The following is a 16,535-nucleotide window of genomic DNA, read 5'->3' on the forward strand; positions in this document are numbered from 1 at the left end:
ATTTATTTTATTTGAAAGGCAGAGTTACAGAGAAAAACAGCTGTTTTACTCCTCAAAAAGCCAAAGCAGCTAGAGCTGGGCCAGACCAAAGCCAGGAGCTTCATCTGGGTCTCCCATGTGTTAAATTTTCCGTGCAGAAGTGTTACCTCGAGGGCCTGGTCAGGTCTCACCTCATTTCAGAAATCTAACCATTTTTACTTAATCATAACAAACATGCATTGAAGTCACAGAAGCTTACTAGTAACACAGGACGGAGTACATGCTGCAGTCAAGCAGGAGCCCCAGTGTGGCCCATACAGTGGTGGAGTGGTGGCAATGGCTAGCCTGCCACCATGCTGGTCCCAGTTTCTTGGATTTGAATGGGCACGGCAATGACTACACAGGATTGCCTGAAGCACGTGGAATAGTACTTGGAAGGAGACTCATGAGATGCTTGGGGCCGGGCACTTGCAGCACTGGCATCAATATGGGTGCCAGTTTGAGTCCTGACTGCTCCAATTCAGATCCAGCTCCCTGCTAATGCACCTGGGAAATCATCAGAAGATGGCCCAAGTGCTTGGGCCCCTGCACCCACAATGGAGACCTGGAAGAAGCCCCTGACTCTAACCTTTCTCTCTCTCTAACTCTGCCTTTCAAATAAATATATATATAATAAGTGTGTATATATATATATACACACACACACATAAATTTTAAAGAGAGAAGCTCAGTGATCATTTTGGCAGTAGATCGCTTGTGTTTTTCCCTCACCTTGGACCTTGACTCCTGCCAAGTTCCTATGTAAGCTAATTATAATTGTATGCTCCATTCTATTTTCTGGACAAATTAGAAGTTTCCCTGTGCTCTCCCTGATGCTGTCTTCTGTGCAGTGCTTGGAAGCAGTCCCTCATTAGCTGAGTTGAGATCTGCAGCTGTACCTGGGACACTTCTTATTCCCAGGGACTTTGCGACCACTGCTGCAGGGAGTAGGTTCCTGTGCATTGAGGGGCAGACAGGGGCCAGTACCTCTGTAGTTTCCCAGAATCTTGCTCCTGTTGGATCAGAATCTCACACACAAAGCAAGGTAGACTCATGCCTTTGGACTGAATTAGATTTGTAGTTCAGATTCTAGAAGTCTGGTTGGGGCAATGAGTAAGGAGATGGCTCTGCGTTGACCACTGGGCTTGTGGTTTCCTGTTCTCTAGAATTATCTTTTTTTGCAGTGTGAACAGGTGATGTTCTCTTCAGGGTCCTGGCAACACCTGAACTAAGCGATTTGGAGGATAAAGAAGAGAATATATGGGGCCAGCGCTGTAGCGTAGCAGATAACGCTGCTGCTGCAGCACCAGCATCCCATATGGGTGCTGGTTTGAGTCCTGGCTGTTCTACTTCCAATCTGGCTGCCTGCTAATGTGCCTGAGAAAGCAGTGGAAGATGGCCCAAGTGCTCCGCCCCTGTCACCCACGTGGAGACCTGGATGGATTCCAGGCTCCCGACTTTTAACCTGGCTTAGCATTAGCTGTTGTGGCCATTTGAGTGTGGATGGAAAGCCTGCCCCTCCCTCCCTCCCTGCCTCCCTCCCTCCCTCTCTCTCTCTCTCTCTCTCTGCCTTTGCCTCTCTGTGGCTCTGCCTTTCAAATAAATCTTTTTTTAAAAATTTACAAAAAGGCAACTGCTACCACCTTCCCAGGGCATTAGCATCAAAGCCATTTGCTGACAGAAAGGAGAGATACAGAATTGGAGGTCTGAGTGAGAGGCAAGGTTGGAACCACAGTAGTGGGGAATCCAACTTAGAATTCAATGAGATAATTCAGGAATTTCTTGGAAGGAGCTAGGGATGGAGGAGTTGAAGGACAGGGACTAGGTCTGCATGCCACAACCACCTACTGGCAAGGGTTTGCAGAAACCTTTACCCAGCCCTCTCCCCATCTCCCTCCCCAGCTAGGGTGGAGACTGCTGGCCATGGGAGTGACCCAGGCCCAGGAAGAGGACTATAATAGGCAGCAGAGCAGTGATTTAGACAGAGTGGTGCGATGGTGCTTGGTCTGAAAGTAGTTCTTGAAAATGCAGCCAGTCCTTCTTGCCTTGCTGTTCTCCTCATTTATTGGAAGACCAGGCAGGGCAGGAGGAGGTTGGTTTTTTCGTGAGGGCACCAAATTGTATCTTTGGAAGGGTAAGAGGCTCCCTTTGGGTCTCAGCAGGGTACAGTGGGAGAAGGGAGGGTGGTGTGAACATGGAGGTGGTTAGGTTTAAATCCATGGGAGTGCTGTTTGGGCTGAGCAAGAATGACCCAAGCATTGGGGTGGAGAGTGGATGGAATTCGGCCCCGTCACAGCCAGGGCAGGGGCAGCTGGGGACAGAGTCTCCTTCTGTACCCTCTGGCAGTGGGAGGGGTGGAGGGAGGGCTGCGCATGCCTGAGGAGGCCAGATTGACCCTGTCTGCCGTCACCCCAGCACACACAAGTGCAGGTGATCCACGTCTCATTCCTAGAAGGCTTGGCAAGTCTCCGCCCGTGACCAGGACGTGTAAGGGATGTTTCTGCAAGCTGGGCCAGGCAAGACCCGTCTGGAAGGTCCCGAAGCATGTGTGAATGTGAGCTGGGCTGTTTCAGTATTATTTGGAAAATATTTTGACTTGATTGCCTTAGGCACCTGAGTCAGCTGAAGTGCGCTCTGGTTTCCTTTACTTGATTATAACGCGTGCCAAGAACTTCTCTAGTGCAAAATGGAAAATTAGGACTCTTCAGTATGTTCTGTTCCATGGAAATTGAATCATAGGGTCATAGACTGTAGAATTTAGAGTCTTCTGGAAAATTCTTTGAAGGCAGTATGTTCACAGTTCAGGGCAGTGAAGTGCGGGCCTCTGTCCTCCATGGAGCTCCTACCTCTGCTGTCTCATGGCCTTACCCGTATGTCTTCTCAATGACTACTACTAACTGAATACTTGTCAGAATCTCGTACTTGGTGGGGTATTGGTTCTGGGTACCTCATTGCTGGACTGCCCCTCAGCTCTCATCCTTTGGAGGTGGGAATTGGGGAGGAGGACTTTCTCTCTTTGGGCCTGGAGGCAAAAGGCTCTCAGTGGAGATCAAAGGTGGCCAAGTGGCCTGGTCAGGATCATGCTCTCTGCCAGGAGTGCATTGTCTCCTGACCTTGCAGGTCTTGAACCTGACCTTGAGTTTCTTGGCTGCTTTGCTTCTCCTTTCTTTCTATTTTTTTTTTTTTTTTTTTTTTGACAGGCAGAGTTAGACAATGAGAGAGCAAAACAGAGAGAAAGGTCTTCCTTCCATTGGTTCACCCCTCAAATGGCTGCTACAGCTGGCATGCTGTGCCATTATGAACCCAGGAGCCAGGTGCTTCCTCCTGGTCTCCCATGGGGTGCAGGGCCCAAGCACTTGGGCCATCCTCCACTGCCTTCCTGGGCCACAGCAGAGAGCTGGACTGGAAGAGGAACAACCAGGACAGAACTGGCACCCCAACCGGGACTAGAACTCGAGGTGTCGGCGCCGCAGGTGGAGGGTTAGCCTTGTGAGCCGCGGCGCCGGCCTACTTCTCCTTTCTTAGGCTTGGTTCTCCACTTAGAGTGTACTTCCTACTCCATCTCTACTATCAGCTTATCAAGTATTTGGGAGCCAGCTCACACAGGGCCTCTGGAAACCTTCCACCATGTCTTCTCTCTCCTCCTCCACAGCACCTCCTTTGTCTCTCATACTCCCTACACACATACATACCCCATGAACTCACACCTCTCAAACCTGACTCTTTTATTTAAAAAAAATTACCTTCTAAAATAAAATTCTAATATGAGATTACACTTAGCAGATTTTACTGCCCTGTGTCAAGATTAAGTCCACCTGTATCAAGGTTTAAGCCTGTATAAAAATTAGCTGGCCGGCGCCGCGGCTCAATAGGCTAATCCTCCGCCTTGCAGCACCGGCACCCTGGGGTTCTAGTCCTGGTCGGGGCGCCAGATTCTGTCCCAGTTGCCCCTCTTCCAGGCCAGCTCTCTGCTGTGGCCAGGGAGTGCAGTGGAGGATGGCCCAAGTCTTTGGGCCCTGCACCCGCATGGGAGACCAGGGGAAGCACGTGGCTCCTGGCTTCGGATCAGCGCGATATGACGGTCGCAGCGCAGCGACCATTGGAGGGTGAACCAACGGCAAAAGAAGACCTTTCTCTCTGTCTCTCTCTCTCTCTCACTATCCACTCTGCCTGTCAAAAAGAAAATAATAATAAAAAAATTAAAAAAAATTAGCGTTTCTGATTAAAAAAAAAAAGAAAGGCAATTGTTTTTTGCTCTTTGAGATCTCAAAGAGTTTTCTCAAATTATGAAGAATGACCTGAAATGCTTTCTTCACACGGAGAAGCTGGGTGATTAGCAGAGCCTAATGGATTCTGATGTGTAAACTAGGTTTTCCAATTTACTAATATGATTTGGAAGGGAAAAAAATCCAAATGTTTCATTGTTAATTATAGTTAGAAAATACAGAGAAATGATTGTCCATGTTACTCTGTTTTTCTAAAGTTAAAATTTCAATCCTTGTACAGAAAAATGGTAGCAATTATGTGTTACCTGCACTGTTGCTAATATTTTCTAAAAAGATTTCAAAGACTGATGCTTTTTACACTGGTGGAATGGGGAAGCTACAATATCCAAAGCTATAAAGAAAATGATTAAGAGCTTCATGTCCAAGAAATAATAAGTGAAAAACAAATTGTAAAGCAGTATGGATAATACAGTCTCATTTGAGTAAACACAAAAACAACTGCATGTGTGCGTGTTTGTGCATGTTTTTAAATGCATACAAAAGTCTGGAAGGATGTATTCTGAACAGTTGGTATTCAGGGGAGGGAGAGAGAATTTCACTTTCCTTGTTCATCTTTTAAAATTTTTTTTAAAACAATGAGCTCAAAGCAATGGGGTTTTTATTTTGTATTTTTATAAGATTTATTTATTTGAAAGTCAGAGTTACACAGAGGAGAGGCAGAGAGAGAGAGAGAGAGAGAGAGATCTTTCATCCGATGGTTCACTCCCCAGATGGCCGCAACAGCCGGAGCTGTGTGCTACTTCAGTAGGTGATCTTGGGCATAAAAGCCGATTACCTAGCTACATACATACAGTGTGTCCCTGTTTTATAACATGAATTTTTCTCTGCCTTAGTTTTATTGTGGTAAACTGTAGGGGGTAGGGGGGTAGGGTTGGGTCATCATCTACTGCTTTCCCAGGCCATAACAAAGAGCTGGATTGGAAGTGGAGCAGCTGGGACTTGAACCAGCGCCCATATGGGATGCTGTTGCTGCAGGCTGGGGCTTTAACCTGTTGTGCCACCACGCCATCCCTGAATATTATATTTTAAGGATTGACATATGTTTACTTTTTTTTCTAGATCACAAAAGTATTTGGCAATATCTAAAAATAGCATATAAAATTATAAAGCTTACTGATAATCCTGTTATATAGAGAAAACTAATATCTCCCTTCCTTTTCTTTGCCTGATGTGAAAATGGATATGAACGTTTTGGTGCTTATCTTTTTTAAATGTTTTGTTTCATTTTTCAAGTAACATACTATTTTTTGTGTGTGGGATATAGAATAGTATTTCAGCACATGTAGTCAAGGCAGTTGGCATTTCTATATCCTTAACTCTTTTCTTAAAGATTTGTTTGTTTTTATTTGAATCTGGGACATGAATCCTTAGCTCACGCAGGATGCCGGCACTGCAGGCGGCGGCTTAACTGGCTGTGCCACAACACCGGCCCTGTCTCTATCATTTATGTTTGGGGCCTCCCAGCTCCTCTCTTCCAGTTGCTGTGATGTTTAATAGTTACTGCAACATTATTTTCAGAAAAGATTCTATTTGACTGTGTTCTGTTGTGTAAGGGTTTGTTGCACTGTGCTGTTTCCAGCACCACATGTATTTTTACGAGTGTGTTTGACAATAGATATTGTTTCATCAGTTGTCTTCCTATTCTCATTTTTTTTGTAAGGTGGTGCTTGTTTGTTTGTTTATTGGCTATGTGAAATTTATTCACATACTTGGGAAGTATTGAAAATGCTTTCCTAAATTTGACCATTGAAGACCTCAGGAAGGATTGTAAGAGAGTCCTTGTTAAGGGGAAGGTTTACTCTGCCACTTGGAATGAATTTCTCCTACAGAGATAAACTAGTAGTCTGTGATTAAAACCCGATTTCTTAGTCACTTGGAATGCATTTGCTTTGAAGAATTTGACTTTTTTAATTTTTAAAACATGTTTTGTTTATTTGAGAGGCAGAGGTGAGCTGAGAGTACTCCCATCTACTGGTTTAATCTCTCTCTGCCTTTTAAATACATAAAAATAAATAAACTTTAAAACATTTGGGAGCCCACATTGTGGTGTAGCAGGTAAAGCTGCCACTTGTGACACCAGCATCCCATATGGGCTGTACTTTGTGCCCTGGCTGCTCCACTTCCCAACCAACTCCCTACTAAAGGCCTGGAAAGAGCTGCGGAGATGGCTCAAGTGTTTGGGCCCCTACCACCACATGGGAGAGCTGGATCAAACTCTTCCTTTCTCATTCTCCAATGCAGCAACTGTAGCTGACCTAATTTTTAGGGCCCCTTTGTGCAAACCACTGGTTCCCACGTTGGTGCCTTTCCATATGCTGCGATATTCTTTCCTCAAAATCTTCTCCTTCGAAGTCACATACATGACTTTTCTGCTAAAGGGAAGTAGGTTATTCCCAGACTTCTTTAGTACCATCTGATTTGGATGCACTTGTCCTGAGTTTTCATCACTTATTCTAGGTATTTTTTGCTTTCATGTAGATGTCATTTTATTCTATCTGCCTGTAGTCTCCTTGACTTTCCCCGTAAGTGAATGATACCACCTCACCAGGCCTTGTATGGTTGTGCTGAAGGCATGATCTGGTTTATTTTTTTTTTTTTTTTTTTTTTTTTTTTGACAGGCAGAGTGGACAGTGAGAGAGAGAGAGACAGAGAGAAAGGTCTTCCTTTGCCGTTGGATCACCCTCCAATGGCCGCCGCTGCAGCCGGCGCACCGCGCTGATCCGATGGCAGGAGCCAGGATCCAGGTGCTTTTCCTGGTCTCCCATGGGGTGCAGGGCCCAAGCACCTGGGCCATCCTCCACTGCACTCCCTGGCCATAGCAGAGAGCTGGCCTGGAAGAGGGGCAACCGGGACAGAATCCGGCGCCCTGACCGGGACTAGAACCCGGTGTGCCGGCGCCGCAAGGTGGAGGATTAGCCTATTGAGCCACGGCGCCGGCTATGATCTGGTTTTGAATGAGTTTCTGTGAATTGAATTAGATTTCTTTATTCAAACCATCAGCAGTCTATAAGAATTCTCAAGGTATTGATGCTTTTGCATGTCGTTTCTCTCTGGGGTGTGGCATTTTTCCTGGGCCTTCCTCCTGATAGGTGGGGGAAGGAGGTGGACCTGCTGGTTTATTAGCGGTGTAAACCCGCTTTTGTGTTGATGGTGGTGCAGGACCGGCTGTGCTGGGGGGACATGTGAGTCTGGGAACCCAGTAATGCATGGGAGAGGAGCTCTGAGTATCTCATGGTTGAGGTCTGAAGTGCTTGTGCTGAAAGCAGACTTCTGTCTTTTTTTTTTTTTTTTTTTTAAACGAATCTAAGAGCTAGTTCATTACCCATGTTGTCAGTATTGATTTTTGTTTGTGAGGTGAAGTATTAACAGATTTAAATAACTGAAGGCGATTCTCAGCTGGCTCCCTGACTGTAAATGAGTCAAGGAATAGCTGTTAAGATGTGCTTGAGGTTTTTAGGCTAAGTCAGACCTTCCTACTATGGTTAGTTTTAACCAGATTTGCTGTTGCCTCCGTGGTATCAAAGCAGAAAAATAGAATCTTCAGGTCTCCTTCCTTCCCTTTTGAGAAAATCACCTCCAGTTAAACAGTGTAAGATAAGATGTGTTAGGACACGCTCTGCAGTGAAATGCAGCCTTTTTTTTCCTCTGAAAAAGAAGTTTTTGACTTAAAGCTATTGACTGGCACAGCCCAGGTTGGCAGATGGCACTCACACATCAAATGTCCACATGCAAGCTTGTTCAGAGGCTGCAAATGTCTAACAGGCTGGATTTATAGAGACAAAGAATTCCAGTAATGACTTTGAAGGATTGAAGATGCGCCTGAGAAATGAAGTGTATTCCAAGCTAGGCATGTTTCTTAAAACACTATTATTACTGTGCTCTATCTGGAGGCTGGTGCTGTTTTCAATCAAAATTGCTTTCTTCCCTCCCTGCCTCCCCCACCCCAGCACGTCCTCTAAGCTAGTATATAAACTAGAAACAAAAAATGATAATAATAATAATAATAACCACATTACTGTCTGGCCTCATGTGGGAGAACCAAGATGATGTGTTTGTGATAATTGAGTGCCAAGAAGGACCTGTCTTCTTTTTTTGACTCTGGTTGTAGGATCCCAGGACCGAATCATTTCAAATACAGCTGGAGGTAGAAGGACAGTTTTAATTAGAAAATTAGCCCAAGAAAATAAAAAAGCCAACTTCAAAGAGGCTGTTATCTCTGAGTTAATAAATGCCAACATTGAGTCTTGAAATAGCTGTTCATTTTTCCTGTACAGTCTGATTTATTGTTGATTGCATTTCATGGCTTAATTAATGATGCTAACCTTTTTGGATGACTAGAAGTGCATTTCATTGATATTTTGGTATACTCCATGACTCCACTGATATTGATAGCTCATGAATAGGGAAGACAGTTGGCTCCTGTTTGAGGCTGTTGCTGTTTTTTAATTTTTTTTTTAACTAATATATTTGATAGGCAGAGAAATAGAGCACTCCTGTCCACCGTCCACTGGTTTACTCCCCAGATGTCTGGGGTAGTCTGGGTTGGGCCAAGTAAATAGGATGTAAATAGTACAGACCTCTGAGGGTCTATACTGGCAAGAAGCTGAGAGGCAGGAGCAGGAGCAGGGTGTTGAACACAGGCACTCCGATACAGGATGTGGATATCTTAACCATGAAGCCAAAAGCCTACCATTAATGCCTTTGTTTTTTATGAGTTCAAGTTAGATGGAAGCCATCGATTTGTTTCTAATTTGTAGTGTAGGTAGAACAGAATACTACACAAATTCTGGAGACAAAAACCCTCATAGAGGCTTTCTGTGTCTTGGTGAGAAGTGAACTTTTTTATACATGTAGGGATAGTAACTTTAATGGAGAATTGTGGTGAAGTCCTTAGGAAAGATACATCAACAGCACAGTGTGAGGCATCCTGCTTTCCGGACACACCTGAGTAAGGAAAAGGTTCGGAGAACATTTGGCTCTGGATAGCCTTCCCCTAGAAGTGTGGAAGCACTGGGGTGGGTGTTTAGCACATTGGTTAAGATGCCGCCTGGGGAAGCCGGCGCTGTGGCACAGTGAGTTAAAGCACTGGTCTGCAATACTGGCATCCCATATGGGTGCCGGTTCGAATCCATGCTGCTCCACTTCTGATCCAGCTCTCTGTTATGGCCCTGGGAAAGCAGTAGAGGATGGCCCAAGCGCTTGGGCCCTTGCATCCATGTGGGAGAACTCTAGCTTCAGGATCCTGGCTTTGGATTGGCCCAGTTCCAACGTTGCAGCCATCTGGGGAGTGAACCAGCAGATGGAAGACCTCTCTCTCTCTCTCTCTCTCTCTCTCTCTCTCTGCCTCTGTGTCTGCCTCTCTGTAACTCTGCCTTTCAAATAAGTGGATAAATCTTTACAAAAAAAATTCCATTAAAAAAAAAAAAAGATGCCACTTGGGAAACCTGCATCCCAAATCAGAGTTCTCGTGTTGGAGCCTCTGCTCTCCTTCTGGCTGCAGCTTCCTGCTAATGTACACCCTGGAAGGCAGCAGTGATGATGGCTCTAGTGACTGGGTCCCTGCTACCCATGTGGGAGACCTAGGTTGAGTTCCAGGCTCCTGGCTTTGACCTGGCTCAGCCCTGGCTTTGTGGGTATTGGAGAGTAAGCCAACAGATGAGATCTCTCTCTCTCTCTCCTTCTCTCTGCCTTTCAAATAAATTAGTTTTTTTTAAAGTATGGGAGCATAAATATATTCGTATCTGTAATCTTAGAACTTAATCACACTGTGCAAACACTAGAGAACCATGTGAGGCATTTAAATGGAATAATTTTAGTTAGTATGATAAATAGCTTATAATATTAAATTTTTTAAAAATTTATTTGACAGGTAGAGTTATAGACAGTGAGAGAGAGAGAGAGAGAGAGAAAGGTCTTTCTTCTGTTGGTTCACTCCCCAAATGGCTGCTACGGCTGGAGCTGCGCCAATCTGAAGCCAGGAGCCAAGTGCTTCTTCCCAAGCACTTGGACCATCCTCCACTGCCTTCCCAGGCCACAGCAGAGAGCTGGACTGGAAGAAGAGCAACTGGGACTAGAACCTGGTGCCCATATGGGATGCCGGCACCACAGATGGAGGATTAACCAAGTAAGCCAAGGCGCCGGCCCCTATGATATTAAATTTTTACGTTGCAAAGATTTTAAGAGTGGAATATTTTTATGGCAAAATACATGTAACAGTTTTACTGTCTTAATTATTTTTACAGTTCAGGTTTGGTATATTTGCATTGTGCAACCAATCTCCATAATTTTTTCATCTTACAAAATTGAAACTGTGTGTTAAACAGCTCCCAGTTTCCTCCATCCCCAGCCTCTGATTACAGACCCCACCCTACTTTTCTGTTTCTGTGAAGTTGACTGTTCAGAGGCTTCCTATAAGCAGTTTCAGACAGTATTTGTCTTTCTGTGACAAGCTTGTTTCACTTAGCAGAATGTCCTGAAGGCTCAACCACGTGGTAGCATGTGACAGGATTTCCCAAGGTTTTTTTTTAAGATTTGTTTATTTATTTGAAAGGCAGAGTTACAGAGAGACAGAGAGGGAGCAACATCTTCCATCCACTGGTTCACACCCAAAATAACCACAACTAGGGCTGGGCTAGCGGAAACCAGGAGCCAGGAGCTTCCTCTAGGTCTCCCACATGGGTGGCAAGAGCCCAAATACTTGGGCCATCTTCTTCTGTTTTCTCAGGCATGATAGCAAGGAATTGGATTGGAAGTGGAACAGCCAGAACTTGAACTGGTGTTCATATGGGATGCTGGTATCTTGCTGCAATGCACCATGCCAAAAGGCTGACGAGTATTTGTTGTGTGTATGTGTCACATTGTGTTTGTCCATTTATCTGTCCATAGATGATTAGATTACTTGTGCCCTCTGACTGTTGTGAATAATGCTGCTATGACCTTGGCCTGCAAGTAAGTCCTCAAGACCTTGCTTTTCATTCTTCTTCATTCTATATACCCAAAGTGACATTGAAGGATTATATGGGGTTTTATTTTTAACTTTCTGAGGCAACTATGTACTGTTTTCCATAGCAGTTGTACCATTGCACAGTCTCACCAGCGGCGCAGAAGGGTTCTAGTTTTCTGCATCCTTGCCGACACTTCTTTAATTGTAACCATCCTAGTGGGTGTGAGGTGATACCTCATTGTGGTTTTAATTTACATTTCCCCAGTAATTAGTGATGTGAAGTGCCTTTCCATGTACTTGTTGGCCATTTGTATATCTTTGGAGAAAAGTCTACTCAATTCCTTTGTCTTTTAAAAAATTTTTTCATATATTTTTTATTTGAGAAAGGGTGGATGTTTAGCGCAGTGGTTAAGATTCTGCTTAGGATACCTGTATCCCTTATCTCAGTGCCTAGGTTTGGGTTCCTGCTCTGTTTCTGGTTCTAGCTTCCTGCTAACATGCACCCTGGGAGGCAGCAGGTGATATCTGTAGTATTTGGGTCCCTGTCACCCGTGTGGGAAACTCCATCTTGGATCCAGTGGGCATTTATAGAGAGCAAACTAGTGAATGGAAGATCTATCATTCTGTGTCTCTCTGCCTACTAAATAGAATGAAAATAAATAATTCAAGATGGTCTGTATAAATGATTTAAAAAATTTATTTACTTGTAGACTGGTGTTGTGGTACAATGGGTTAAGCTGTCTCCTGTGATACCAGCATTCCACATGTTTGAGACGCAGATGCTCCACTTTCCATCCAGCTCCCTGCCAGTGTGCCTTGGAAAGCAGTTGAAAATGACCCAAGTGCATAGGGGTCCACTACTCACGTGGGAGACCTGGATGTAGTTCCAGGCTCCTGGCTTCAGCCTGACCTAGCCCCTGCCATTGTGGTCATTTAAGGAGTCAGCCAGTAGCTGGAGGATCTCTCTTTCTCTTCCTTTCTCTTTGCCTTTAAAATAAAATAAATAAATCTTTAAAAGAATATGTGAGAGACAGAGATAAACAGGTTTGCCTCTATTTAAATTGGTTTATTTTGTTGTTGAGGTTTAGGGGTTCTTTATATATTTTGGATTGTTACTCCTTAACAGATATGTGATTTGCAAATAATCTATTCCATAAGCTACCTTTTCACTCTGTTGATTGTGTCCTTTGATACACAGAAGTTTTCTATCTTGATGCCATCCATTTTATCTGTTTTTATTTCTGTTGCCTGGGCTGTTGGCAACATCCAAGAAATTGCCAAATCCAGTATAATAACCTTTTTCTCTATGCTTTCTTCTAATAGTTTTTTTAAAATATATTTATTTATTTTCATTTTATTTGAAAGACAGAGGGACACAGAGAAAGACAGAGAGACCAAGAGAGATCAATCATTCTATACTGGCTCACTCCCCAAATTCCTACAATAGCCTGGAACTCCATTCTGGTCTCCCATGAGAGTGGCAGGGACCCAAATGCTTGGGCCATCTTCTGCTGTCTACCATGTGCATTATCAAGAAGCTGGGTCGGAGGCACTGAGTAGCCAGGACTCAACAAACCAGCACTTGCATATGTGATGTGGACTCCCTAGAGGATGAACATGATGTATCACAACAGCTTCCCCTAGTTTTAGGTCTTATGTTAGATCTTTGATCATTTTGAGTTAATTTTTGTATGTGGTATAAGGGTCCAACTTCTTTCTTTTGCATGTAAGGTGAACTTTTGATTCTGAAAAATAAGCCAAGTCATTCCTTTGCTTGTTCCTCTGTTTTTCTTATGAACCTTTCCTTTTAACCTGTAGCTTCCTTACACTCACTTTAGTAAGTAGTGGAAAGTTCATAGTATTTCACAGGGAATGAGTCACTGTGATCCTTATTAATAGAGAAGTGTCACAATATTGTTCTAACACTTTGGACAGTGACCACTAGTCTATGTAACACTCGGTTCCTTCTTTGGAAATGTGCCCTGATTACTCAACAGAGAGAGTTCAATGCCTGAGAATGTTGCAAATACTGCCCTGTGTTAGTTTCCTGTTGCTCCTATAGGACAGCACACAGCCTTGTGCTGTTCTCTGGGGTGAGAAGTCCTCAGATCAAGGTGTGGAGGCTTGGGGCAGCTTGTGTTTCCTTGCCTTTTCCTGTGTCAAGAGGCTACCTGCTTCTCTTGGCTTGTGCCGATTCCTTGCTTCCCTCTGACCACTGCTCCCATGTTGTTCTGTCTTCTGACACCTGCTGCCATCTACAGAATCCTGTTTGCCATTGAAAGTAACGTGTTCACAGGTTTGGGAATTAGAATGCTGATGTCTTTGAGGTGTGTGTGTGTGGTGGTGGGGCATTGCTATACCCACCACACTTTGTTTTCATTTCTGCCTGTCATCACAGAAGCTAGCCGGTTCAAATCTATAGCAGCTGCCCCAGTCTGGACTCGTGTGCTCTCTCTCCCCTGTCTTTCACGCTGCTCTGTTCCATTCTTTCCCATTCTTTCCTGCCATTCAGTTCAGATAGCTACCTATAATTCTCCCTCCGTATTTTGAGCTCGTCCTGAGCATGCTTGTTTTGGGTCTGTGCTTGATGGCCCTGTCTTGAAGTCTTTTTTTTTCTGTCATCTTTTGTCTCTGCTGGCCCTCAGTCTTGTTTTTTGTCTGCGTGGTTACCATTATAAGTGCTTTCCCCTATATTTGAAAAAGTATTTGTAGAACTAACTCGAGACCTCTGGGAGGGGGAGGCTTTGTGTTTGCCTCTGCCAGGCCCCTGGGATATTCCCAGTCCGAGCCCATCCTGAAGGGACTTCATAGTTGAGATTCTCTGGCTCTTTCAGAGGAGGCAAACCTCAGCCTCCAGTCTAAGGGAGGGCTGGTTTGCTTTGGTTCACCTGTTACTGAGCAGAGTATCCCTTTGAGGTCCCAGCTTATTGTGGGAGTCTCTAGTTAGTACACCAGGAGGCCATTAAATGGAAGGTTCCAGATTGTCAGCATCAGCCAGAGCATGGCGGGCAAACGTGGTTTCTTTACATCTCAGCTCTCTGGGTCCCCATTTTCCTGTGTTTTTGCCTGGTTATTTCTTGCTTGGTTGTCAAAGCTTACAGTTTTTCAGATTTTTTAAAAATGCTGTGTTCATTGTTAATTGTTTTAGCAGAATGGTAGGCCTGATAGTGGAGCCTGTCCTCCCAGGCACCAGACTCCAGGTCTGTTTTCCACTCTGCCTCTGCCACCCCCATCCGTTCTGGGCCTGGGTGTGATTCATCTCTAGCACCACTTGTGATGGTGTCAGAATTTTTGCTTAAACACAGTCCATGTAAGCGTTAGGCCCTCCCCCCACAGGATGTAGAGGTCAGAGTTAAAACCCCAGGGCTGTGGTCTGCTTTGGAAGACAGAGAACTGTAGGAAAGGATATTTCCTTTCTTGGTACTTTGAAGGCTTGAGGAAAAGTGTTTCTCTCTCTCTCTCTCTCTCTCTCTCTGTTTCTCTCTCTCTCTTTCTCCCTCTCCCTCTGTCTCATTCTGTCTCTCCTTCTCTCTCTATCTCTCCCTCGCTCTCCCCCTTTCTCCCTCTCCCTCTGTCTCATGCTCTCTCTCTCTCTCTTTCTCCCTCGCCCTCCCCCTTTCTCCCTCTCCCTCTGTCTCATTCTCTCTCTCCCACCTTCCCTTCCTCCCTCTATCCTGGCAGTAATTTAGCTTGTGGTAGAAAGCTGGAGCTTGTCATTTTTTATGGCGCTTGGTTGTCAGATGGGTAATGAGACCCTTTTTATTTCTCAGGGTGGCTGCTCATGTGCTGCAGGTTGAAAACAGAGCTCTCAGCTGGTGGGCAGGCTGTCCGTGACCAAGCAGAGGGTGGATACCAAGGCCAGGAATGAGGGTCACATGTGACTTGCTGGAGGAGGCAGCATGCTGCCATGAGTAGGTCACCTGGCGAAGGTGTCAGCAAGCCATGTCTGACTGTCCTCCCACAGCCGGTCAGCGCTGTGCCCTTGGACAAACCGTGTTGATCAGGTACTCTTTCCTTTTGGCCTTGGCTGTCCTGCGAGGCTGGGACTGTGGGAGAGGTTGGTTCTCTTGTTCCTGGCAGTCAGCCATTGGGCTGTCAGAGAAGAGGGGACCGGTAGTGGTCCACAAGAAGAGGAGGAGGGAATGACCTCCTGCTGGCCTGTGTAGAACCCATGAACACTCAATTATCCAGTGATTTTGGTCTTAGGAGCAGCCTTCGTTTCCCATCTAAACTCCTTGTTTTGTACATGAGCAGAGACGTAGAGGTATTTATTATTTATTTATTTATTTATTTATTTGAAAGAGTTACACAGAGAGAGGAGGAGAGGCAGAGAGAAAGAGAGAGAGGTCTTCCATCTGCTGGTTCACTCCCCAATTGGCCGCAAGGGCCCGAGCTGCACCCCTCTGAAGCCAGGAGCCAGGAGCTTCTTCTAGGTCTCCCACACGGGGGCAGGGGCCCAAAGACTTGGGTCATCTTCTACTGCTTTCCCAGGCCATGACAAAGAGCTGACTTGGAAGTGGAGCAGCCAGGACATGAACTGACACCCATATGGGATGCTGGCACTGTAGCCAGTGGCTTTACCCACTACACCACAGCACCGGCCCTGAGGTTTTATTGTATTTAAAGAGTGATAGTGATGCTTGAGCCTTACCTGGCTTATTTCAGAAAAAAGAAAAAAAATTAGGACGGTGGAGCCAGACTTTGGTCACTGTGTATTTGATGGCATTGACTGTGAACCCCTGAAGCTGCTGTTTAAGCCCTAGAGAGACAGTAGAGTTGGTGAGCCAGACTACCTGTGCCTGTGTGTCTGCCTGGTGCCCAGCTCTCCATGGGCCCCAGCTCGGGCCTTGTTGACTGACACAGACTATGAGACATCTGATCAAAGATAGCAAAAGTCCCTTTCACAGGCAGGTCAGGGGCCTGGCCATGAGGAGGAGGATTGGGCAAGTAGACCCTGGTAGCCGCTGCACAAAAAATAACCCAGCTTTCTGAACAGGTGCTGGTGTTTGTTCTCAGGGTTCTGGCTGAAACCATAGGCCCTCTGGGTGCACTTCTGTTTACCCATTAGCCTTGGCTGGGCCTGACTTTGTGCTCTGGTTCCCTGGCTATCCCACCCTCATACAGTCAGGTCTTTCCACTCTTGCCTTGCTTTCCAAAGGACTGACTCACCCTGTTCAGCCTCAAAATTGTGTACTTTGTACTTGGAATTGTGCCCAGTTACCTTCACTTGTAGCCACGGCCATCCGTGAAGCAGTCTCATAACACAGAGCATTACATATCAGCCTTTG

The 16,535-nt window shown here is 45.3% G+C and overlaps 1 protein-coding gene across 10 annotated transcripts in view; it reads left to right on the plus strand.

Annotated features, from left to right (window-relative positions):
* The window catches only part of TEX2 (testis expressed 2), a 124,546-nt gene that overhangs the window by 37,645 nt on the left and 70,366 nt on the right, over positions 1-16,535 (plus strand). The window contains exon 1 of one of the 10 annotated variants that reach the window (XM_070060471.2): positions 15,018-15,251. The exons of the other annotated variants lie outside the window; for them this stretch is intronic. The gene's annotated coding sequence lies outside the window, so the exon portion shown is untranslated. Of the gene's footprint in view, positions 1-15,017; positions 15,252-16,535 lie in introns of those variants that run through there. 10 annotated transcript variants of the gene reach the window in all.

Source organism: Oryctolagus cuniculus, chromosome 17 (assembly GCF_051225735.1).
Source record: "Oryctolagus cuniculus isolate XC-2025 breed Fujian yellow rabbit chromosome 17, ASM5122573v1, whole genome shotgun sequence".
In the NCBI taxonomy this organism is placed as follows: Eukaryota; Metazoa; Chordata; class Mammalia; order Lagomorpha; family Leporidae; genus Oryctolagus; species Oryctolagus cuniculus.